Source organism: Halichoerus grypus, chromosome 12 (assembly GCF_964656455.1).
Source record: "Halichoerus grypus chromosome 12, mHalGry1.hap1.1, whole genome shotgun sequence".
Lineage (NCBI taxonomy): Eukaryota > Metazoa > Chordata > Mammalia > Carnivora > Phocidae > Halichoerus > Halichoerus grypus.
The window spans coordinates 88,395,605-88,421,577 of NC_135723.1; the positions used below are offsets into that span (position 1 = coordinate 88,395,605).

Genomic DNA, 25,973 nt, shown 5'->3' on the forward strand with positions numbered 1-25,973 from the left:
GTTTGTTACACAGTGTTTTTGTGGCAATAGCTAACTGAGGTACACGCCAATAATTTCACAGCCAGATTTTCTGGAGTTCTGTTTCAGTTCCCAGAAAATACCATTCTTGCCCTTAAAGATGCAAACATAATATTTTCCTAGGGGCTTCTAGATCAAATGGCATAGTGCCCCTCAGACAAATGCTTATATTTTTTTCTTTTCTTTCTTTCTTTTTTTTTAAATTTCTGACATCGTGAGTATTGTGAGTAGCTCACAGGGAAATGAGGTGTCTCTGTGTGCACAGGTACTTACTTGATTCCAGGCTCAGAGGAATCTGATTGTGATCCCTACATCTGTCACTGTGTCATGGACTGCCAGAAACTTGAAAGAAGGAGGATCTATCAGTCAGGGGCTCAGCAAGAAACAGAGAGACACTCAACTTTGTGGTGTAGAGGCTTTTTAAAAAAGATTTTATTTATTTATTTGAAAGAGGGAGACAGCGCTGAGAGTGAGAGCATGCAAGCAAGAGGAGGGGGGAGGGACAGAGGGAGAGGGAGAAGCGGACTCCCCGCTGAGTAGAGCGAGCCTGACATGGGGGCTAGATCACAGGACCCCAGGATTATGACCCGAGCCAAAGGCAGATGCTTAACCGACTGAGTCACCCAGGTGCCCCATGTAGAGGCTTTTTAATAAAGGTAGGGTTAGAGGAACCCAGGAGGGAGGAACCAGAGACTAGAGAGAGTGGGGGTCAGTTGCAATCCCCAGCCTGAACAGCAGGGGGACTCGACCCTGTTATCAGAGCCTGGTTGAGAGCTAAAGTCAAAGGGACTGCCCTATGGGAGCTGCAGTTTGGTGATAAGGCCATAGACAAAACACAGGGAAGCAGAGTGGGTGGGAGGGAATAAATGCCCTGGCATCTCTCTTCTCCCACATTCTGACCTCCGGCTGGCGACTCCTCCTTGCTAGAGGGTGACACAGTCCATAGAAGTCAGCTTCCCAGGGCAAAGAACACAGCAGAGGAAAACAGAGCTGATCTGGGGAGAATCAAAGAACAATCAGAATACAGACATACCTCAGAGATATTGCAAATTCAGTTCCAGACTGTCACAATAAAGGGCATATTGCAATAATGTGAGTTAAATGAATTTTTTGGTTTCCTAGTGCATATAAAAGTTAGGTATACACTTGTCTATTAAGTGTACAATAATAGCATTCTGTCTAAAAAATGTACATACCTTAATTAAAAATACTTTATTGCTAAGAAGTGCTAATGATCACCTGAGTTTTCGGTGAGTCATCATCTCTTTGATAGTGGAGGGTCTTGCCTCAGTGTTGATGGCTGCTGACTGATTGGGATGGTGCTTGCCGAAGGTTGGGGTGGCTGTCACAATTTCTTAAAATAACACGACGGAGTCTGCCACATCCATTGCCTCTTCCTTTTACAAATGATTTCTCTGTAGCATGCGATGCTGTCTGATACTATTTTACCCATGGTAGAACTTCTTTCACAATTGGGAGTCAAGCCTCTGCAACCCTGCCACTGCTTTATCGACTAAGTGCGTGTCACATTCTACATCCTCTGTTGTCATCTCAACAGTCTTCGTAGCATCTTCATCGGGAGTCAATTCCATCTCAAGAAACCACTTTCTTTGCTCATCCTTGAGAAGCAACTCATCTGTCAAAGTTATATCATGAGTTTGCAGCAATTCAGATACAAGAACAATGAAAAAGTTTGAACTATTGCAAAGGATTATCACAAGATGAGCCAGAGACCCAAAAATGAACAAACATTGGGAAAATGGCGCCGATGAACTCGTGTGACTCAGGGTTGCTGCAAACCTTCAGTTTGTAAAAAAATGTGGTATCTGTGAAGCACATAAAACCAAGTATGATTGCAGAGGTTTATTAACACTGGACCCAGTTTCCTCAGGAAAGAAAACATGGCGGGGAGAGAGAACAAGAAAGGGGTTATGTTTATAAGGATACTGGTTAGGGAAAGTGTACAGTCTTTCATTGTTAATTGATTAGCAAAAGATGGAGAATTAAATAATCTGTGATTGGACCAGTAGGTTTCTTTGCGCTGTACTACGTTGACTTCAAGAATTTCTCTAAAGGCATCACGAGATAAGCCCATGGCACTAGAGGGGATCAGTGAAATTAATATTAAAGCATCTGGAAGATAATTATTTTGAGGAGGGCTAGGGTACTAAGTTTCAGGCCTGAATTTATGGATTTGGAATTGGGATTTAAGAAGAAATATCTTAATGGATAGTGAAGCAAAACATATCTTGGTGCCAGAAGATTTCTAACACCTTTGAGCCATGAAACCCTGACACTGTTTCAATTTTGTGATACTCTTCTGATTCTTGGCCTATAAAAATATTATGTGGAGCTATTTACCAAACTTAACTCATGACATATCCATAAACCCAAGCTTGCCAAAATATTTTAGGTGAGAGAAAGGAAGGCAAGGGATGCTGAGGACTCCTGGGTCCATATACATGCATGCCTATACATACACCAGCATCAGTGATCTTTCTTCAGCAAAATTACACTTCCTTTCCATCTTTGTTTCCAAAAATAGGCTAAAGTGAGTAAAACCCAAATATCAACATGTTGAGGATATCTTCTATTATACACAGAAGTATCTTAATATGCTGGGAAACAATATTATATATTGCACCAATTTGCCTTGAAAAATCAAGTAGCTGACTCTTCATCTGAACTCAAATAAGTGAGACACACTTCCTTGGTTTTGAGATTGTTCCTTAAACTAGATCTTTACCTCAGAAGAACTCTCGAACAATAATATTGTGGGGGATAACGCTAGGTAAACTCAACGGAAGTGAATTCTAGGTCTTTAGGAATGCTGGATGTGAACCATTTCAAGTATCAGAAGATTTACCAACAATAGGTTCATACCAATATTTTATTAGTCAGTTTGCTTGATATTAAGCTAGCCTACATTGGGTTTCTTCAGAACAGACCCTGAGACTAGGACCAAGGCTAGGAGTTTATTTGGAAGGCAATCTCAGGAAACATCGGTGGGGGGAGGGGGCAGTGAGCCAGGGAAGGGAAGGAAGCCAGTAGATGAATTCATGAGTATGTTATAGCTGTGGGGAACTTGGGCTCATTTCTACTTCTACTGTGCAACTCTGGGAAGTGGTGTAGAGCAGACCCGAGAGTTGTCTCACCCAAAGGATGAGAAAGATGGAGGACTTAGCCACTAACTCCCATCTGTCATGAGTTTGAGGCTGGTCCCGGGGATGTCAACTCGCTGGCACCCAGAATGTTCCTGTGGTCAGAGAACGCTCTCAGGCTAAGGGTATTGGCAACAGGAAGCTTATCAGCACGCATAGGAATGTTGAGTGACAAGGGGATATATAAATGGTGTGCCTTAAGTACCTACTCAGAGGCAAAAGCGATTATCAACACACTACTAAAGCCTCCTCTTAATGGGAGGAAACCAAAAGGCCAGCAACCAAGGCTGCCAAGATATGAGAAGCATAAACTGTAACCCTTCTAATAGCAGTCCTACTTTCTTCCCACATAGGATCCTTGCATGCTTCTCCTCGAGCCCCAGGCAGTCCCTAGAGGTCAGACTAAGGGAGGCCTGAGAATTGTAATCACCCTATTTCTCTACAGGCTTGAAAGCCACGGGATTACCCCTTTGAAGGGAAATACTGAAGCAGAGGTGCTTACTGTTCTTCAGTAAGATGCCCAATCTTACTGGAAATTGGAAATTTGGTTTCCTCCCATTAAGAGGAAGCTTTAGTAGTGTGCTGATAATCGGTTATGCCTCTGAGTAGGTACTTTCGGCACACCATTTATATATCCCCTTGTCACTCAACATTCCTACGCATGCTGATAAACTTTCTATTGCCAATAATTGTACTTTCCTTTTAGATTTTATGGTATGTCCCTGTCTTAACATGAGTCCCAGCCCTACAAGCTTCTTGTACCTGGTAACGTCAAACTGAATGAGCAACTATGACTAAGGCTGTTTGTATTTCTGAAATTGGGGATTGGAGGAGGGTGCAGGAAAGGAGAGTTTCCCCTGCCCTAAGGTTCCAGGGTGCTGCAAAAAAGACAGTGGTTGATGCTGATTCTAGAAAACTGGTTCTCATGGATCTTTTAGGCTGATTTCCTCATCTCCTAACTTTATGGGAGGAAGGATTCCTTTCAACAAAGTGAGGACTAGATAAGGAGTAAGTAGTTAACTAGAAAGGCGTGGTAGGTAGTTAAGTGTTCTGGGCAAGGGAACCACGTGTAAAAAATACATTAGGCCAAAGGAATAAACTCACAAAAACATGCTCAATATCTTTAGTCATTAGAGAAATGCAAGTTAACACTAAACTGAGATACTACTTCACACCCAATAGAATAGCTAAAATTTAAGACTGACAAATACCAAGTGTTGATGAAGAGCCAGAACAATTAGAATTCATATATACTGCTGGCGGGAGTCTAAAAATGTGGTAAAGGGTGTGGTAGTTTCTTATAAACATATACCCACCTTAAGATCCAGCAATTGTAGATCTAGGTCATTGTCCAAGATAAGTGGAAATATACTCTCACAAAAGGACTTGTATAAAGAATGTTCATAGCAGTTTTATTCACAATAGCCCAAAACTGGAAACAACCCAAATGTCTCCCGACAAGAGGATGGGTAAACAAGTTGTGGTATTATATTACCACTCAGTATTAAAAAGGATGACTTATTGTACTGATACCTGCAACAACATGACCGAATCTCACAAACCTAATGCTGAGAAAAGAAGCCAGACATAAAAGGGAATATAAATACTCTATGTTTCCACTTAGGTGAAGTGCTAGAATAGGCAAAACTCACCTAGGGTGAAAAAATACAATGGTTGCTTCTGGGGGATTCAGGGAATCACCTGGGAAGGGAGGAGGACTCTTTCTCATGAGATGGAACTCTGGTAAGGTCATAGGTACACAGGTGTATCTAGTTGTCAAAATGGTTCAATTAATTGTGCATTTCAATATATGTACATTTTACCATAAAAACTCTAAAAAGTAATGATAACCAAATAGAGGGGCTGGAGAGTGGGTGGTATAGATAAAACAAGAGTGGTAGAATATTCATGGTTGAAGTTGAGTGATGAGTAAGTGCGATTCATTACACAATTCTGTTTATCTATGTTAGAAATTTTCCACACACACACACAAAAGTAAAAAAACAAAACTAAACAAAACCCAATAAGCAAACATCATCAGAAAGCTTTCAGGAAACTGAAAACAGTGCAGAATGGCTGAAGTGGAGTGCCTTTTCCACTCGTTCATCTAGTAGGAATCTTCCAGACAGTGGTGGACTGAAGATACCAAATCTCTTAGTCACATCTCACTTGAGAGCATGGATGGTTACAATGATTAGCTAACACAAACAAAAAGCTGTGGTGGGAAAAACACATTTATACCCCATGTGTAAACATAACTTACCAAATATTGTTCCTTGAGGTACCTTGCAGCAGTTGGAACAAGCATTTCCACATGAGCCATTTAGCTACCATGGAACATGGACATACTTACTGGTACAGGCTCAGAGCAGTATAATCCCCTTTCTTAACCTGGTAAAGCTCCTGAAGTTGCAGTAACTAAAATACACCACACCCAATCAATAACTAATTTTAAAAAAGCGATACATGTCTTATAAATCAAAAATCATGTCTGGAAATATATAATATGGCCAATAAATCATCACCTCTCATCACTTCCTACTTTAAAATAGATTAATGCCGGGGCACCTGGGTGGCTCAGTCGTTAAGCGTCTGCTTTTGGCTCAGGTCGTGATCCCAGGGTCCTGGGATCGAGCCCCGCATCGGGCTCCCTACTTGGCAGGGAGCCTGCTTCTCCCTCTCCTACTCCCCCTGCTTGTGTTCCTGCTCTCGCTATCTCTCTCTGTCAAATAAATAAATAAAAATCTTTAAAAGGATAAAAAATAAAATAGATTAATGCCAATGTTTTGGATGTTTCATAAGTCTACATTAAATTTCCTTCATCTTAATGCAATGCAGTTGTGTGTGTGTGAGAGAGAGAGAGAGAGAGAGAGGGAGGGAAAGGGAGAGAGAGAAATCAGGGGTTTGTGTAGACTTGTTAGAGTGAATTACAGATTTCCTTTTTAGGAAAAATTTAAAGTTCCCTTTAATTTTGCAGATGAGGGACTTGAAACCAGGACAAATGGAGTTACTTGCCCAGGATAACAAGAGTAAGACCATCACTCAGATCTTCTGATTTCTTCAAATTGAGACAGACTATTCTGCCTATGGATATGAATTTGAAATGAATATGAAATTCTTTCCATTAGCTGCATCCATATTGAATAACTCAAGAGAACTTTATCTTGGCAATTTACGGAACACTATACAAATTCAGAATTGTTCAAAATGTTTCCAGTGCCGTACTAGAAATATACCTTTGCCCCATGGAGATTACCGCACTGGAATACGGTGACATCTTCAGTTTATGTGCTTCCGAAGCGAGCACAATACGGTGACATCTTCAAAAGATTGTGGAAAATACTGCCAATTCGCCATTTGCATTTGCTTGCTGACCCAGCATCAGAGTGGATATTGAACGATTCAAGAACTTTTCCTCTCTTTTTTTTTTCTTGCCCACATCTTCACTTGGGTGCCATCACACACTCTTCACATCAGTTGTTTTTTTTTTTTTTTTAAGTAGCACGTTACAATCCATTATTAGTTTATGAAATAAACTAAATGGGACACAATCAGCATCTTTAAAATGAAATTAATTAGACTAGAAAATGGTGTACAACATACATAAGTTAGGGCAAGGACTGTTTCGTGAAATTTTTGTTTTAGTCATATACATATGTGTGTACACTGGGTGACAATATAAGACATTTGTTACTGTCGATCACAGTCAAAAGCACTTGAGAGCCAATAGTTCTCAGAGGGTCTCGTAAGGACTTTAATGTTCCGATTACTCCTTTCTCAACTCACATGTTTGTGTTGTCTACTATTTTAATTTTCATTTTTAGAACCACAGAAATCAGACATTATTATCATCATCACTTATATAATGTCTGGATTTACCTACATGTTTGCTAGTTTCTGTGCATCTGTGAAAAAAAATTTTTTTTGCAGAGAAGGGGAGAGAAAGCACGTGTGTGGGTGGGATAGCGGGAAGGGCAGGGGGAGAGAGGGAGAATCTTAAGTACCCTCCATGCCCAGCATGGAGCCTGACGCAGGGCTTGATCCCTGAGATCCTGACCTGAGCTGAAATCCAGAGCCGGACCCTTAACCAACTGAGCCACACAGGGGTCCCTGAACTTTTTTGTACTGTGGCAAAATTCACATAGCATAAAATTCACAATTTTAGCCATCTTAATGTGTATAATTCAGTGACAGTTCATTTACAACACTGTGCAACCATCACTTCTATCTGGTTCCAGAACATTTTTATTATCCCAAAAAGAAACTCCATACCAATTAAGCAGTCACTTCACATTCCTTCCTCTCCCCAGCCGTTGGCAACCAGTAATCTTCTGTTTCTATGGCTCTGCCTATTCTGGATATTTCAAATGGAATCATACAGTATGTGACCTTCTGTGTCTGGCTTCTTTCACTCAGCATAATGTGGTTATTGTCAATAGTGCTGCTATGGACATTTGTGTACAAGTATCTGTTTGAATACCTGTTTTCAAATTGGGGGGGTAATATAACTAGAAATGGATTTGCTGCTTCATATGGTAATGCTATGTTTAACTTTTGAAGGAACCACCAAAATTTTTTCCATAGCAGCTACATTTAAAATTCCCACAAGCAATGTACAAGGGTTCTAATTTCCCTACATTCTCCCCAACACTTGTTATTTTCCATTAAAAAAAATCATAGCCATCCCACTGAGCATGAAGTGGGCATTTCATTGCAGTTTTGATTTGCATTTCTCTAATGACTAATGATGTTGCACATCTTTTCATATGTTTGTTGGCCATTTGTGTATCTTCTTTGGAAAATGTCTATTCCAGTCTTTGCCCACACTTTTTTTTTTAATTTTTTGAAAGATTTTATTTATTTATTTATTTGTCAGGGGGAGAGAGAGAGAAAGAGAGCACAAGCAGGGGGAGGGACAGAGGGAGAAGCAGGCCCCCTGCCGAGCAGGGAGCCCGATGCGGGACTCGATCCCAGGACCCTGGGATCATGACCTGAGCAGAAGGCAAACGCTTAACCGACTGAGCCACCCAGGCGCCCCTTTGCCTGCACTTTTTAACTGAGTTGTCTTTTCATTATTGAGTTGTTTAAGTTCTTTCTAAATTCTGAATACTAAACACATGATTTATATAATTTACAAATAATAGCTCCCATTCTGTAGGTTCTTTCATTTTTGATCATGTCCTTTGATGCACAAAATCTTCAATTTTGAAGTCCAGTATTTTTGTTGTTGTTGTTGCTTGTGCTCTTGGTGTCATATCTAAGAAACCATCCCCAAATCCAAGATCATGGAGATTTACCCCTATGTTTTCTCCCAAGGGTATTATGGTTTTAGCTCTCACATTTAGGTCTTTGATCCATTTTGGGATAATTTTTGTACACTTCATTCTTCTGCATGTGGGTATCTTGAACTTGCTTTTAGAACCATTTTTCTTCTTTTTAAAGAACACTCTTTTTTTTTTTTAAGATGTATTTATTATTTGAGAGCAGGAGGAAGGGGCAGAGGGAGAGCAAGAGAGTCTTAAGCAGACCCCATGCTCAGCTCGGAGCTCAATCTCACAAACTTGAGATCATGACCTGAGCCAAAACCAAGAGTCGACGCTTAACTGACTGAGCCACCCAGGTGCCTCAAAGAACATTCTTTAAAAATTCCTTTACATAAGGTTTCTTGGTTGCAAATGTAATCTATGTTTATCTGAAAGTGTCTTTATTGCCTTTGTCCTTGAAAAATAGTTGTGCTAAATCCACGAATCTAGCTCGACAGTCATTTTCTCTTCAGAACTCTGAAGATATTATTCTGCTGTGTTCTGGTTTCCATTGTTGCTATTGAGAAACTGATATCTACTTGTCCGCCTTTGTAAATTATCTACCTTTTTTCTTCTGCCTACTTTTAAGATCTTCTCTTTGTCTTTGATATTCTTTGGTTTTACTAACATATATCTGGGTGTGACTTTCTTTTTATTTATCTATTCTATTTTGGACTCTTGTTTCCTCTATCTGTGGATTCATGTCCTTTCGGCAGTTTTGGGAAAATCTCAGCCTTTATGTCTTCAAATATTGCCTTTTTTTCTATTTCCTCCTTCTGTAACTCAAATTAGATATGTTATACTTATTCATTATACCCTCCATGTAGCTTAACATTTTTTCCATATTTACCGCCTTGTCTTTATGTGTTATAGCCTGAGTATTTCCTTCAGATTTAACTCTCTTCAGCTACATATATTCTGCTGTTTAACTCATCCACTAAATCATTAATTTTAATAATTATATGTTATCTATAAATGTTCTAAGTGTTAAATGTGCCTGGTATCTTTATTAGAATTATATTTTGACCCTTTTTCAGTTTTTATTCCATCTTTAATTTCTTTTTTTTTTCTAAGATTTTTTATTCATTTGAGACAGAGAGAGAGCATGAGCAGGGGGACAGACAGAGGGAGAGGGAGAAGCAGACTCCCCACTGAGCAGGGAGCCCAATGTGAGGCTCGATCCCAGGACCCTGGGATCATGACCCGAGCCGAAGGCAGACGCCCAACCATTTGAGCCACCCAGGCGCCCCCCATCTTTAATTTCTTGAAACACTGATCCATAATTACTTTATACTCTCTGTTTCATAATTTCAATATCTAAATTCTCAGGAACTTCAATGCGTTGTTATTGTTTTCTCCTGACTTTCATTCATGGTAGGTTTGTTAATTTCTTATTATATTTGATTGCATTTAATTTTAACAAATCAGGAGGCTTCAACTGGGGATTTATATTTGTTCCTTCATGGATCCGGGGTGGGGACCAGTCTAGGCCCCTTCAAAGACTGTGGCTTAAGGGAAGAGTCTTACTCTCCACTTCACAGAAAGCCCACAACTTTAAAGGTCACATAATTAAATAACATCTTAAATTTACAGACAAATAACTTCGATTACAGTTTTAAGCAATTTATCCCAAGGTCACACAGCTAGTATAATAAATCGTGGGAGTAGACCCAAAGTCTCCTGACTCCAAGCCATGCTTATGTATTACACCACACTCTACAATTGAATTGACTTGATACAAATTGTTCAAGTATGTGACATTGCATACCAAAAAGAAGAGGGGGGGAATGCTCTCTTTGAACTAGTTGTTTTCTTCCTTGCCTTTTACAGAACTGATGACTTCATACATAATCTTGTTTGCTGAAAGAAGCACATATTCTTGATGAATATAAATCCTCTATTGTGTATTTTTTTTTAAATAATTTGTGCTATAAGGACAAAAATCTTTTCTTTCTTTCTTCTTCTTTTTTATTTTGGTGACAGTTCAACTCCTAAGTTCAGCAGATAAGGATGGATACTGCCCAACAGTAAATGAGAAACGCAGTTCTAGTTAGAGCCCAGGAAAAAGCTGATTGGTGCATCAGAGTCAAGGTCTCAGAGATATAAATAGAAAATGTCTGATGAATGAGGTTAAGAGGGAAAGGAAGAAGTGTACATGTGTGGAGTGGGGCAGGGTGAAATTTGAAATTCCAGAAGATGTATATGCTTAGCTGATTTGGGGTAGGTTTTAAAGGGGTAAAGACTCAATGCACATTAATGTCTACTTTTCTACCTCCCTTCAGGGTGAGGCTGAGTAGAACTGGACTGGAGTTTCTTTAGTGATTTGCTTAGTGAGAGGCTGCTACATGGTTGGGCCTGTAGCCCTAATAGGCTCCCATTTGGTCATCAGGTGCTACAGCTGTTTCCTACAATGCTGGGAGTCCAGGATAACATACAGAGGACATCCTAATTTCCTCCCCAGTAACAGAGGTGAGCTATGGAGGCAGAGTGGGGAGGCAGAATGTATAAGATAGATGTAGCTAGGCTGGGTAGAGCAGGGAGCAGTGAAGGATAGGCATGTGTAAACATACAGGTGAGGAGAGAGAGATAGAAGTTACATACAATGGAAACCCTCCATACCCAAGAATGGCACAAGACTGTCCCATAGCTCACAGCTGGGATTAGTAACAGACTAGCTAGGAAGACACTACACATGTTTCACTACTTAAATAGCCTTCTCTGATGTGTCACTCGTCATTTAAGGTCTGATAGCTCTTTTCGGCCCACTGATGGGTATAGCAGGAAATGATAAAATATGGGGTAGATGCATAGTAGGTGGTTAGAGTGAATATGGGAGATGAGTCAGGAGGTCATGCAGTCAAAGAGAAATGAGGGCAACTTGATTAAGAAAAGGATTATTAGTACAATCCAAAAAGAGATTTGAAATTTATAAGAGAACACTACATAAAATTTTGCCATAAACTGGAAAATCTACATGAAATAGATGATTATATAGAAAATACAAATTACCAAAAGTAATTAAAGAAGAGATAGAAAAATGTACATAGACCAAGTAGCACCAGCTGGGAGGTGGGGTTGAGGGAGTAAAAAGCGTGTAAAAATGTCTACCCTCTAAAAAGTCCCCAAGCTAAGATGATTTACCAAGAGAACTCTAGCAAACATTCAGAGTACAGGTATTATCTATGATAGTCACATTTTTCCGAAGTATCAGAAAAGAAGGAATTTTCCCAATTCATCTTATAAAGTTGTAATAACCCAGGACCAAAACCTTGTCAAGAATTATTCAAAACTGAAGACCAGCCTCTCTAAATAAATAAATAAATAAATAATCATAAAATATATAATAATTAATTCTAACAGTATATTTATAAAATATACTGTGCCAAAATAGGTTTTAGTTCAGAAATTAAAGGATTGTACTGAATACTAGAATAACTATAAAGTGATCCATTAATGAATTTTATTAATAGAACAAAAGATTTAAAAAGCAAAAGATCAAGAGCAAGTAATTAGAGCAGAAGTCAGAGGCTGAAGAAGCTGCCTACTTGAAGTCTAGTCAAAATGCAGTGAAGATGGGGGTGCCTGGGTGGCTGAGTCGATTAAGCATCTGCCTTTGGCTCAGGTCCTGATCTCAGGGTCCTGGGATGTCCTCCTGTGTCGGGCTCCCTGCTCAGCGGGGAGCTGCTCCTGCCACTCCCCCTGCTTGTGCGCATGCTCTCTCTGTCAAATAAATAAATAAAATCTTTAAAAAAAAAGAAAAAAATGCAGTGAAGATGATTATTGTAAGCAAAGAACAGGGACAAAGAGAAAATAAAGTATAGGGACTGAGTCTGTAATTTAGACGTGTTTGGTGATCTTTCCTGTCATTTTTTTCCCTTTGGGGCCCTTCTACTATAGTAGGAAGATCCTTTCTCACACAAATAATTCAAGCTATTTAGTATCCCAAGAGGTTCCCAGTAGTGTACTACCACCAAAGCTGGAATTAAAAATATACATATTAAAAATATCTAGATTTATCTGTGAAGTTGGCTGATGATGAGGAGTCCTATCAGCCTACTGTTCACACCTGCGAGATGTTAGGACCTCTGAGATTTCAGTCGGTCAACAGACATTTGGGGTAGATGCTGAGTGTGGGCTATGGCTGCGGTTAGCCCTGAGGAGGACGTATCTGCCCTTGTCACTCACTTGGTGACCTTGGGTCATTTATTTCAACTCTTCAAGGCCCTATTCTCATCTGTAAAATGGGGATAATACGAACGTATCTCATAGGGTCGTTATGAGAAAGAAAATGAGATCACAAAGATGAAGAAGCACAGAGCCTGGCTATGGGAAGGCCCAGGAGCCCTTAGCTGAAATTGATCACTACTGTGTTCTTTCAGAAAGGCCCCGTTGCCAACCCCTTCACACGTGCTCGCTGCTCTGAGCGCCACGCAGCGCATCAACATTGCCCTTCCCAAGTGACGGCCCCTCTGAAGTTCTGCAGCCTGACACCTCAGAATTGCTCTGATTATACTGCTCTTCTATGAATTTTGTCAGAGCAAACCAACATTCAACAGGCGTAAGCGTAATATCTGCTTTCCTCCTTATGTTAATTGAGCAAGGAGTCAGCAGGATGTAAACTAAATAGCCCTTGAATATGGACTTATACATAAATATTGAGATACACTAGGTTTCTGGCATTAGGAAGTAAGCTAATTTGCGGTATTAATTTTCTTTTTCTTTTATATTTTAGAACACTTCGCTACTTTTTTGAAGTACTATTCTACGGGTACAAATATTTCATTCTGTCCTCACAATAACACTGGGAAATACACAGGGTAAAGTACATTTTTCCCATTTAACTGGTGTGAAAACTGAGGCTCAGAGAAGTGTAGTGATTCATCCAATGCCAAACAGATATTTGGTGTCAGAATTTGAACTACCACCAACTAGATCCTAAGACACCATATACAGGAGTGCTTTTTGTTTATCTTTCCTTCCCTCCATCCTTCCCTGTCTCCTTCCATCCCTTCTTTTCTTCCTACTTTTTCCTTCCTTCCCTACCTCCAGATACTCCCTCCCTTCATTATGCAATATTTCACACATATATATTCCTGCCTAAATGAGTGTCTATTAACCCATCTTTCAGCTTAAGAAATGATATTACCCATACCTCTGAAGCCCACTGCATCCCACTCCCTACCTAACCACTATCCTGGATTTTGTAGTTATCATTCCCTTTTCTTTCTAGCTTTATCATCTTATCATTTGTGCATCCCTACAAATGTCTATATTATTTCATTTTGCATGTGGATGGATTTTAAGTAAATGGAATCATACTGCAGATATTCATCTCTGTGTAATATTCTATGTCTGAGATTCATTCATGTTGGTGTGTGTGTAGCTGTAGTTCATTTCCATTGCTTTAGAGGGTTCCACTTTATGAATATACCACACTCTATTCATCTTTTCTCTGACTGACGGGCATTGGGTTATTTCAGTTCTGTGCTACTCTGAACAAAGTTGTGCACACTCCTGTCGCACACGGGCAAGAGCTTTTCCAGTGGAAATACTGGTTCATGGAATGCACCTACCTACAACTTTACTAGCTAATGCCAAATTGTTTTCCAAACCGATTGTACCAATTCCCATAAGCATATGAATTCCAAGGACTCTGAATTTTCATCGACTTGAAATTGTCAGAAATTTTAGCCAGATCTTGTGCTCAGATCTTGGTTTCCAAACACCACTCTAAGACAGACACCAGAGCTCCTTGGAGAAATAGTTGATTCCAGGGCCAAGGCAGGTAATATGTAAGATGAACCTGGAATGTCTTGTGGTCCCAGAAAGTAAGAACATGCTCCAAAACAAAACAGGACTGGGGACCAAACTGAATTAGCTCTTAAGTGCCACAGTTGGAACAATTCGAGCAGCAAGATAAATAATCACAGTGTTAGATTCTAATCCATAAATATAATAAATATCCATGAGTCCATACTGAAAAAAGTAATTAATTAAATAAGTAAGCAGGGGAGATGGGACAACTCTTCCTTACAGTAGAATTTGAGTGAATAAGTGTAAAAGGAAAGAGAAAAATAGAAAATTACCACGAAATACCACAATAATAATGCTTGCAGACAAGCTCCATCAATAGATGATAAAATTAGTGGGTCAGAGTTTGTGGAGAAGTAAAGTTCACATCATTTCAAAATATCTGCCCAAGATATTTATTAGTTACAAAGGGAAATTCAGTAATTTTAAGTGGGGAAACTTGGCAGAAACCACCTTAAACCAAGTGATCAAAGTTAATACCACCAATTATAAGATACGTCAACATCATGAACCCCGTTATAGGAGGCAGTATGAAGAACACAGTACTCCGTGGTACTCTCACCAAACGTACATCATCTCAGGTCAATTATGAGAAAACATCTGGCAAACTCAAGCTGAGAGACATTTGACAAAATCATCTGTACTCTTCAAAAATATCAAGGTTGTGAAAGACAAGGAATGACTGAGGAGCGATTACACACTGCAGGGGACTCAGGGCAACTGCCAACTTCTTTGCACCCCCAGAGCCTCCCCTACACACACTTAAGTGTCCCCTAGCCTTCCACCAAAACACTGCCTTCCACCAAACCATCTCAATAGTTGCACTGGCATTTATATTTGTTGGGCTGTAATTAACAATTCATGAGTTGGGGTCTCTTTCCTATTGGGCCATGCTCCTTAAGGACACGGAAAATACTTCACTTCTCTTGCTCCTAGCACAGTTCATGGTAGGCACTAAAAGTATCGTTAATCCAATTTATTCAAAATTCCTACCATGATTTCTTTTCTTTTTAACTTTTTAAAAAATATTTATTTATTTTTGAGAGGGAGAGAGTAAGAGAGGGAGAGCACAAGTGGAGAAGCAGACTCTCTGCTGAGTAGGGAGCCCGATGTGATGCGGGACTCCATCCTAGGACCCTGGGATCATGACCTGAGCAGAAGGCAAATGCTTAACCGACTGAGCCACCCAGGCGCCCCCTGCCGCAATTTCTTATGTTAGGAGACATTTAATGAATAATTGGTTACTTTTGGGTTTGATTTGCTGGTTGAGACCAGATCCTGTGCATTTCTGAAGATTTTACTATTTTTTTATTCTTCCTTTTCCTTTTTTGCTCTTCTTTCTCCTCCATTTTTAGAGAAGGTAGAGATGCTATAAAGCATAAGGAAATATACGAGTTTAAGCAAAGAGGAATACATATATATATTTATACATTATATACCTAATATGATAAATTATGTATATATTTCTTAAATTTACCCTTTTTCGGAGATAAAAATGTAACTTTTTCCCTAATACTTTATTAAAAGTTGGTCTGTTATTAATATTTTGTGTAATATTATTGGGCTTGGAGCTGAGAACACAGGTTCTTTCCTATTGGTCTTAAAAATACTTTTCAGGGGGGCACTTGGTAGCTCAGTGTTAAGCATCCCACTCTTGATTTTGGCTCAACTCGTGATCTCAGGGTTGTATGATCGAGCCCGGGTCGAGCTCTATGCTGGGCATGAAGCTTGTTTGGGATTCTCTCCCTCTGCCCCTCCCCACTCCCATCCTGCTCTTGCATGAGTGCTCTCTCGCTCTCTCTAAAAAAAATAATAATAATAAAAAATAATAATTTTCAACACAAGGAAAGTTTTAGCAAGATATGGCTGCCTGGCCTTTATACACTTGCTTAGGGTTCCAAAGATGAAGAAATGTAGGTCATGTGGCATTGTAGTTCTCTGCTTCAACTGTCACTGAGTAATCATGGATCACAGTAATCAGAGTTTCCGCACGTCATTCAGCATGTCAAGAATCATCAGCATTGGTGCCTTTGCCATTACTCACCTTATAAATCATAACTAGTTTACAGAATAACCTTTTTTTGCTAACTTTTACATCCTGTGGTTACCAACAGGTGATTTCCCTGTTTCTCTTATCTGACATCTCACTGAGAGATGATGTCAAGGACTAGTTAGGATACTCAACTGGCATAAAAAGACCAATGCTCAGTTGCTGGTACTGGCTGATGGTCACAAAACTGGTAACACATTGCTTATTCTCATTATTCTGTACATGATAAACGAAGCCAGTCAAGCTATTTTTAAAATTTAATTAGTAAAGATTCTGTGAAGATTCAAATGGGAAATGTGAAGAGCTTCGTCTCACTCATGTTGGAGTCACAGACCTATAGATAAAGTAGCTTCTCTCTGGACACAAAACAGCACTTAGAAGTAGCTATAGAAGGGGTGCCTGGGTGGCTCAGTGGGCTAAGCGTCTGCCTTCAGCTCAGGTCATGATCCCAGGGTCCTGGGATGAAGCCCCACATCAGGCTCCCTGCTCAGCGGGGAGTCTGCTTCTCCCTCTCCCTCTGCTCCTCCCCTCTGCTCCTGCTCTCTGTCTCAAATAAATAAATAAAATCTTAAAAAAAAAAAAAAAAAAAAGAAGAAGTAGGTATAGGAATGACAGCTCTGGAGGCCACCAGAAAACATTCTCTTAAAAAATTCTGGGACCTCAGGTAGCCTCAAAAATGTCTATTACATTTGACAAAATACAGCATCCTTTCCTAATTAAAACTCTTCAGAGTGTAGGGATAGAGGGAATATTCCTCAATTTCACAAAAACCATCTATGAAAAGCCCACAGTGAATATCATTCTCAATGGGGAAAAGCTGAAAGCCTTTCCCTTAAGATCAGGAACATGACAAGGATGCCCACTCTCACCACTGTTGTTCAACATAGTACTAGAAGTCCTAGCATCAGCAATCAGACAACAACAAGAAATAAAAGGCATCTGAATCGGCAAAGAAGGAGTCAAACTCTTTCTCTTCACAGATGACATAATACTTTATGTGGAATATCCAAAAGACTCCACCCGCAAATTACTAGAACTCATACAGCAATTCAGTAATGTGGCAGGATACAAAATCAATGCACGGAAATCAGTTGCTTTTCTATACACTAACAATGTAACTGTAGAAAGAGAAATTAGGAATCGATTCCATTTACAATAGCACCAAAAACCATAAGGTACCTAGGAATAAACCTAACCAAAGAGGTAAAGAATCTATACTCTAGAAACTATAGAACACTTATGAAAGAAATTGAAGAAGACACAAAAAGATGGAAAAACATTCCATGCTCATGGACTGTAAGAATAAACATTGTTAAAATGTCTATGCTGCCCTGAGCAATCTACACTTTCAATGCCATCCCTATTAAAATACCATTGGCGTTTTTCAAAGAGCTGAAACAAATAATCCTAAAATTTGTATGGAACCAGAAAAGACCCCGAATCATGAAGGAAATGTTGAAAAAGAAAAACAAAGCTGGGGGCATCATGTTGCCTGATTTCATGCTATATTGCAAAGCTGTGATCACCAAGACAGCATGATATTGGCACAAAAACAGACACATAGATCAATGGAACAGAATAGAGTCTCCAGGAATCGACCCTCAACTCTATGGTCAACTAATCTTAGACAAATCAGGAAAAAATATCCAATGGAAAAAAGTCTCTTCAATAAATGGTGCTGGGAAAATTGGACAGCTATATACAGAAGAATGAAACTCGACCACTGTCTTACACTATACACAAAGATAAACTCAAAATGGATGAAAGACTTCAATGTGAGACAGGAATCCATCAAAATCCTAGAAGAGAACATAGGCAGTGACCTCTTCGACATCGGCCACAGCAACTTCTTTGATGACATGTCTCCAAAGGCAATGGAAAACAAAAGCAAAAATGAACTTTTGGGACTTCATTAAGATAAAAAGCTTCACACAGTAAAGGAAACAGTCAACAAAACTAAAAGGCAACCCACGGAATGGGAGAATTTGCAAATGACATTACAGATAAAGGGCTGGTATCCAAGATCTATAAAGAACTTCTCAAACTCAACACCCAAAAAGCAAATAATCAAGTCAAAAAATGGGCAGAAGACATGAACAGGCACTTCTCCAAAGAAAACATACAAATGGCTAACAGACACATGAAAAAATGTTCAACATCATTAGCCATCAGGGAAATTCAAATCAAAACCACATTAAGATACCACCTTACACCAGTTAGAATGGCAAAAATTAACAAAGCAGGAGACAACAAATGTTGGAGAGGATGTGGAGAAAGGGGAACCCTCTTGTACTGTTGGTGGGAATGCAAGTTGGTACAGCCACTTTGGAAAACAGTAGGGGGGTTCCTCAAAAATTTAAAAATAGAGCTACCCTATGACTCAGCAATTGCACTACTGGGTATTTACCCCAAAGATACAGATGTAGTGAAAAGAAGGGGCACATGCACCCCAATGTTCATAGCAGCAATGTCCACAATAGCTAAACTATGGAAGGAGCCGAGATGCCCTTCAACAGATGAATGGATAAAGAAGATGTGGTTCATATATACAATGGAATATTACTCAGCCATCAGAAAGGATGAATAGCCACCATTTGCATCGACATGGATGGAACTGGAGGGGATTATGCTAAGTGAAATAAGTCAAGCAGAGAAAGACAATTATCATATGGTTTCACTCATATGTGGAACATAAGGAATAGCACGGAGGACATTAGGGGAAGGAAGGGAAAATGGAAGGGGGGAAATCAGAGTGGAGAGACGAACCATGAGAGACTATGGACTCCAGGAAACAATCTGAGGGTTTCAGAGGGGAGGGGGGTGGGGGGAAAGGGTAGCCTGGTGACGGGTATTAAGGAGGGCACGTGTTGTAATGAGCACTGGGTGTTATACGCAAACAATGAATCATGGATCACTACATCAAAAACTAATGATGTACTGTATGGTGACTAACATAACATAATAAAATGTCTGTTACACAGGGAAAAGATACTTTACATAACAAGACTTGGTTTAGAAGTTTATGATAATTTCCTTTGTAAATAGGTTGTCTTTTGTTTGCTGTTGTGATTTCTTTATACCATTTTAGATTTCTTTAGTATTTCCCCCCCTCTGTATTTTTAAAAACTACTAGGCTTCCTGTTATCTCAACACACTAGCATCTGTGGCCTGGTCCTTATTTTTATAAGTAATCACATGCCTTACCCTCCGTAGTGCAGCCCCTGCAACCTTATCTGCTAAGACCAGCCTTCCCCTGCCCGAGGAGGGCCTCCCATTTGCTTGCTGTATCTGTTTTTCTCCAGAAGAAAACAAGAGAATATCAACAAGGTTGATTTTATTCTATACATAAGAAATAATATAGGGTCCTTAATCTATCGTGGAGACTTTTTAAAATGAAAACTTATTGGGCTCCTTTCCATGTGTTAACTTATTTAAATAATACAACTTTATAAGGTAGGTACCTTTACTGTGCTCATTATACAAGAGAAGAAATAAGGCAAGGATGCTCAACAAGTTGCCCAAGTTTGCATGGTTAGTACAGAAGACAGCCAGGATTGGAACGCAGGCAAACTGGCTCCAAGCCCACACTCTTACACTTCTTTTGAACCTCCAAATCATATTTTCTTCCTGCTGGATAATTATTAGTCCCCAGTAATATACCTGCATTAGAGAGTCAGCCTAGGAGTTAGGAAACTTTGTTCTGTGCTTTAACTTGGGAGGAAACAGCGTTCTAGGGAGGGAAAGTGCATGTACAAAGGCCTAGAGGTTGTAGGGAGGAAGAAGTAAGACCAACATTAGGAACAATGGGAAACGACTGCAGTGTTTTTTGTTTTGTTTTGTTTTAAAGATTTATTTATTTATTTTAGAGGGGGTTAGGGGCAGAGGGACAGGGAAAGAGAGAATCTCAAGCAGACTCCCTGCTGAGTGCGGAGCCTGCCATGGGGCTCAGGCTCTATCTGACGACCCCAAGATCATGATCTGAACAGAAATCAAGAGCCGGAGGCTTAATGGACTGAGCCACTCAGGCGCCCTCTTCCAGTAAAGATTTATTTACCATTGCAGTGTTTTAAGCTGGAGGGGCTGGGAGGTTAGTTGTCATATGACTACAAAGATACTCTACCCAGATCACCTTGGCTGCGTAAAAAAGAGCAACAGTGGATTCAGGAAAATTTGGTTAGGAGTCTACTGAGAAACTCCAGGCAGGAGGTTATGGTAGCTTGGGTTAGGGTGTTGATAGCGTGTGGGAGGAAGAGGAAGAATGGAAAAAGGTATTTTAAAACAGGTACCCTTGATTGAAACTGATTTTGATTAGATTGTATAAAAAACTTTAACAAAACATTCTAGTAATTACACTTCCAAATAAGGATTATTGGCTTAAAAGTGTCATATTGGGATGTTATACACCCATTTCAAGAATGCTTCATGGCTCTAAACAATTCTGGAAAACCTTTTTTAGAATTTCCTCCAGAGGGCGCCTGGGTGGCTCAGTCGTTAAGCGTCTTGCCTTCCGCTCAGGTCATGGTCCCAGTGTCCTGGGGTCGAGTCCCGCATAGGGCTCCCTGCTCCGCGGAGAGCCTGCTTCTCCCTCTCCCGCTCCCCCTGCTTGTGTTCCCTCTCTCGCTGTGTCTCTGTCAAATAAATAAATAAAATCTTAAAAAAAAAAAAAAAAAGAATTTCCTCTAGAAACAGTTTATGAGCCAAACCAGAAAAATAGGCTTATTGCTATATACATCTTCATGTCACATATATCATACTTCAAGTTACATTTCATACCATATATACAAATATACATATATATATATATACAAGCATACATATATACATACATACCTATACACACACACACGTACAGTCATACTTCATAACTCCCAAAAGCTAAGGAAACTATGTGTAATATTGTTAAATTGTTGCAGGGTTTTAAGAGCTTCCTTTTATGACTCTGAACTTCCAATATATACAGTAAGGTCACTTATGTAAGAAAATAAGCAAAAATATGTAGGAAAAAAGCTAAGTCATCTGACTGTTCATCAAAAACTGAAGATAGGGGCCCCTGGATGGCTCAGTTGGTTAAGCATCCGACTCTTGGTTTCCACTCAGGTCATGATCTCAGGGTCGTGGGATTGAGCCCCATGTCGGGCTCTGTGCTCAGCACGGAATCTGCATGTCCCTCTCCCTCTGCTCCTCCTCCCTTCCCCTTGCTTGTGCTCGTTCTCTCTCTCAAGTAAATAAATAAATAAAATCTCTAAAAAAACCCTGAAGATATATTCTTGAGGCAAAGAGTGAGCCAACTCGGAAAACCCACAGATGGAAGGAATTCTTTTTTTTTTTTTTTAGATTATTTATTTATTTGACACAGAGAGAGAGACAGAGAGAGAGAGCATAAGCAGGTGGAGCGGCAGGCAGAGGGAGAGGGAGAAGCAAGCTCCAGGAGAAGCAGGCTCCCTGTTTCTCATTCAGAAACAGGGAGCCTGATGCGGGGCTCGATCCCAGAACCCCGGGATCATGACCTGAGCCGAAGGCAGTCGCTTAACCAACTGAGCCACCCAGGCGCCCCAGGAATTCTTGGACAGTAGGGGATTTGTTTTTTTTTTAGTGAGTAGATAACAAATATATCCTAGAAGATTGACAACAAATTCCTCACAGAAAAAGAAAAGAATGAAGTTACATCTATCAGCTTTTAGGAACAGTGGGAAGCTTGGTGGGAAGGGTCCGAATTTCAGAACCAAGCGTAGGAGTCAATGTCTGGTTCTCTAACTAGCTCTGCAGGCTTGGACAAATTCTCTGAGCCTTACTCTCCTCATCTATAAAATGAACATATAAATGCCAGGAGTCTGGTGAGGTTCTGTTAATGGAGCCCTGACTTCCACCCCCTCCCCCCATTTTCTGTCACCTAAACTCCTTTACTTCAGGTTAAAGAACCAGAAACGCTGAGGGAAGCAGTAAAAGGGCAACCCTCCTTCCTGGAGCTTTCAGGCTTACATGGCTTCAGCATTCAGGCTCTGCTATACCCCGCACAGAGAAAAAAATTACTGGCCACCTTCATCATCAGCCTTGTCAAAGAAGAACTGTGGCAAGTAGGCAGTGCCTTCGGTTCAAAAGACATTCCCAGAGCACCCTGTCATTTGGGGACAGAAGCAGCCCATTTAAATCCCTGAATCTTTTCAAGAAACTGAAATCCCCTCAATGTCCGAGAGTAGCAGATGAGTTGAAGAGTGAGACATAATACTTGTAGGCAGGTGTACATGATGGAATTACATCTTGAAAAAGAGTATTAAATGACAGGGGGACATGTTCATGATAAATGAAGTAAATGTTGCTGTAAAATAGTATATACATTATAGATTCCTGGTTTTTTTTTAAATAATTGATTTATAGGGAAAAACAGAAGGAAATAAAAATTGTCAATGATAAATTCTGAGTGGTAAGGTTATGGGGGCTTTAAATTTTTTTTCTAAGCCTTATACGATAAATGTAATATTTTTTTAATATAGAGTTATAATATGTAAATATGATACAGCTTTTAAACAACTCCACCAGGCAGAAATTGTGACTTTTTGTTCATCACCACAGAAAAACAAGCATTTTAAAGAAATGTGGCCTTTTCCTCAGCAGTGAGGTAAAGAATTTGTATAGGGGCAAAGTGCCTCTTGATTTTCTATAAGTTTCCTCCCTTTCTCCCTTGTCCCATCTTTCAAAGAGTTTTGGGTCCCCACCCACCCTGAATTGAGTGTGGAAAAAAAAAAAAATCAACCTGGCTCTTTTCCTGCCTGAAGATGCTCAATGTTGAGACTTAGAATAGGGAAATTGCACATCGTTCAGATTTCCCAGTACTGGTGGCTCCTGGCCGAGCTGGTGGATCTGTACCTTCTCCACCTTTGCCTCCTGACGGTCGCCTCCTGTATCCTCTCCAGGAGTTCAGGTCTCTGCTTGAGAGCAGGAAAGGAGGGGAAAGCACAAGGCCCAAACTTTCTTGAGTTCTTAAAGTAAGAGTACTTCTAAGTAGCTAGGACACTTTACATTTATCATTACTGTGATTGTTAAGAGTAACTACCATTTATTGAACCCTTTTCAAAGACACTGTATTATTGCATTGAATTTTCACATTAGTCACTTAGGGCTTCTCCCCATTTCATGGATAAAGACGTAGGCTGTGGTCAAGCGGCATGCCTAAGTTCCCAGTGCTAGAAAATGGCGGGCGTCAGGCGCTTCACAGATTGCAAAATTATTTATTGCCTGTTATTCTTCACACTACTCTGTGAGGTGAAGATTCTACGTTTTCACTTGTGAAATGAAGGGACGGATGCCTTTAAAGTCCGTTCTGTGGGTCTACATGACTGATCCCTGAGAACATTTCCAACTTTTGGTTTCACTGGAGGAGACCTGTACTTAATAGGGCAATGGTGGGAGCCAAACATAAGCCTACTATCCTATTCAAATTTTAATCTGAATCTGAAGAAGGTAGGGTGGGGTGGGACACTAGATACTAGCAGTGAACAACCAGATTATGATGTGACCTCATACCGTGAAGACAAGGAGACAGTTGTACATTGGCTATAGGGCCACAGAATTCTGGAATTTGCTGGTGGGAGGGTGTGGGGCAGGAAACCAATAGCTCTACCAGGGTAGAAAAAGGCAGAATAGCCTAGGTCGGTGGATGCTTTGATGCTTGGTGGATGGGCTCAACCCTACCTCAAAGGTAGGGGTTCTGTACAAATAGCTGTGAAGTTATTTGGGCCAAGTATGTATGCAATTATAAAAGTATTTTATTCAGGTCCTGAATAAGACAATCTGCTACCAATCTTTAAAGTACCACATGTGTTAACATTGACTTTTCAATACACGTTAACAGAAAAACAAAGAGACAACACAGCTATAATAATTTATGCATTTTCATTTCTTGCTTGGATGAAAGTGGGACTACACCAAAAGTTGCTGGAAGTAAAGTAGTGAACTGAGACACTGAGTTATTTTCGTATCTATACTGCTTGCTATATCAGAATTAAATTTCTCCTAATTGGCCTTAATGGAAGCTAATTTTAACATCAGTAATCTTGATTTAAAAAAAAAAAAAACTATTGTTTTTTTGGAAGGTGGGACGAGGCAGCGAAAGAGGAAACATTTTCTCAGAATTGTGAATTGGCAACCTTGGATCCTCACAGCTCTGCCCTCAACGAGCTATGTAACTGTGAATAAATCTCTTAAACTTAAAATTGCTCACCTGTACAATGAGATTCTAAAAGGCAGGTGATGTTTGATATTGTTAATGTTCTATGTGACAAGCTAGCATTCCATGGGTATCCACAACAGTAAAACCAAATCCAATGAGCAGGTGCCCTTAAGTCCTACGTAAGTATCCCTAAATGTCAAGTGCTCTAAGACTGACACATGTAAATGGTTGTCTTTATCCTCCAGAGTAGGGATGGTGGGCACTGAGTAGGGACCTTTGATGTTACACTACAGTAGGAAAGTTTTCCCCTCACTTTGTCCCCATCTGATATGGAGAAGAGGAAAAACAAGTGAGTAAGAGTACAGGATTTGGAAGCTGCATTCCTGGGAGTCGAGACTTGAAGCTGCTTCCTCCAGTTGCTCTGACCTGACTCTAGTCGATCTTGTGCAAGTTAAAAATTCCAAGTATCACAAGGTGGGACCGATCACCTGCTGGGACCTGTTAAGCCTTGGATCTGTGTTCTTCCAGAAGTGAAGGTATGTTCTTTGAGATCCCAGGAGGAACTGTTACACTCTAAGACAGATAAATAGGATGTAGAACTAACTACAAACACTTAAGCATTAATGAAGTCAATACATAGTATGTCACAGAGTTTAAAACGTGGAAAGATTATCTTTTCAAAATTATAATTTATGTTTATGCTTGGTGGTCACAAACCTACTGAACCTGTTATGGGGATGAAATAGGAAAAACTCAAAAGAAGACACTAAACACTAGGTAGAACGGCTTCTAGAAATCAAGAAGGGCGATTTCCCATGTGGTCAGACAAACATATCATTCCTTATCTTTCTCACCCACCCAAGAGTTCTGACACTTGCGTCAAAGTTTTGTGGAGTAGTTCAAGCCTACTTAAATGCTTAAAGGACCTCGTGCCAGGCTTTGGGTATTTTCATGGATTTCTCTTGTTCAGTAATTGTGGCCTCCAAGTTTTTATAATTCTCCTCCTCATTCCATTCCATCCTCCTTTCAAACTGTTTGTGAGCTTTTAGTGCAATCCGCTTATCACTTTTCTTCCCCAACCAAAATAGTGTCAAGGAATTGCCTAAGGGGAGTCCCTATAAAAGTACTAAGAGAAAGGGGGGGATAAGTTACTGCCTATAAAACTGGCACTTTAAAAAGCTTTCGCTTTAATGACGATTTAAGACTGACACCATAAGGAAAGCAGGAGCTTTCATCCGCGCGAACTCCCACCTTCATCCCCAGGTTGAACTTTCCCATGAGTAAAAGAAGGTATCACCTCATCACTTCCTGGATTCGGCGGACACTTCTCTATACCGACAGGTACTTCCTTTGCGACCCGAAACGCTTTCTAGCACTTCAACGACTTAAACTCTCCCCACGCCTGAGGTTCCTCTATCGCCTGGGCGACGCTCCCGGCTTTGTTTTTTTTTTCTACTTCCCCC

General features: G+C 40.1%; 1 long non-coding RNA gene across 1 annotated transcript; it reads right to left on the reverse strand.

The window, feature by feature from the left end:
* Window positions 1-419: 419 nt before the first annotated feature.
* On the reverse strand, window positions 420-25,965 carry LOC118540964 (uncharacterized). The gene is made up of 4 exons (XR_013442882.1): window positions 25,808-25,965; window positions 12,028-12,202; window positions 1,258-1,654; window positions 420-1,013 (listed from the first exon to the last, which is right to left on the reverse strand). It is a non-coding gene; the product is annotated as an uncharacterized LOC118540964 (long non-coding RNA).
* Between the last annotated feature and the right edge of the window lie 8 nt (window positions 25,966-25,973).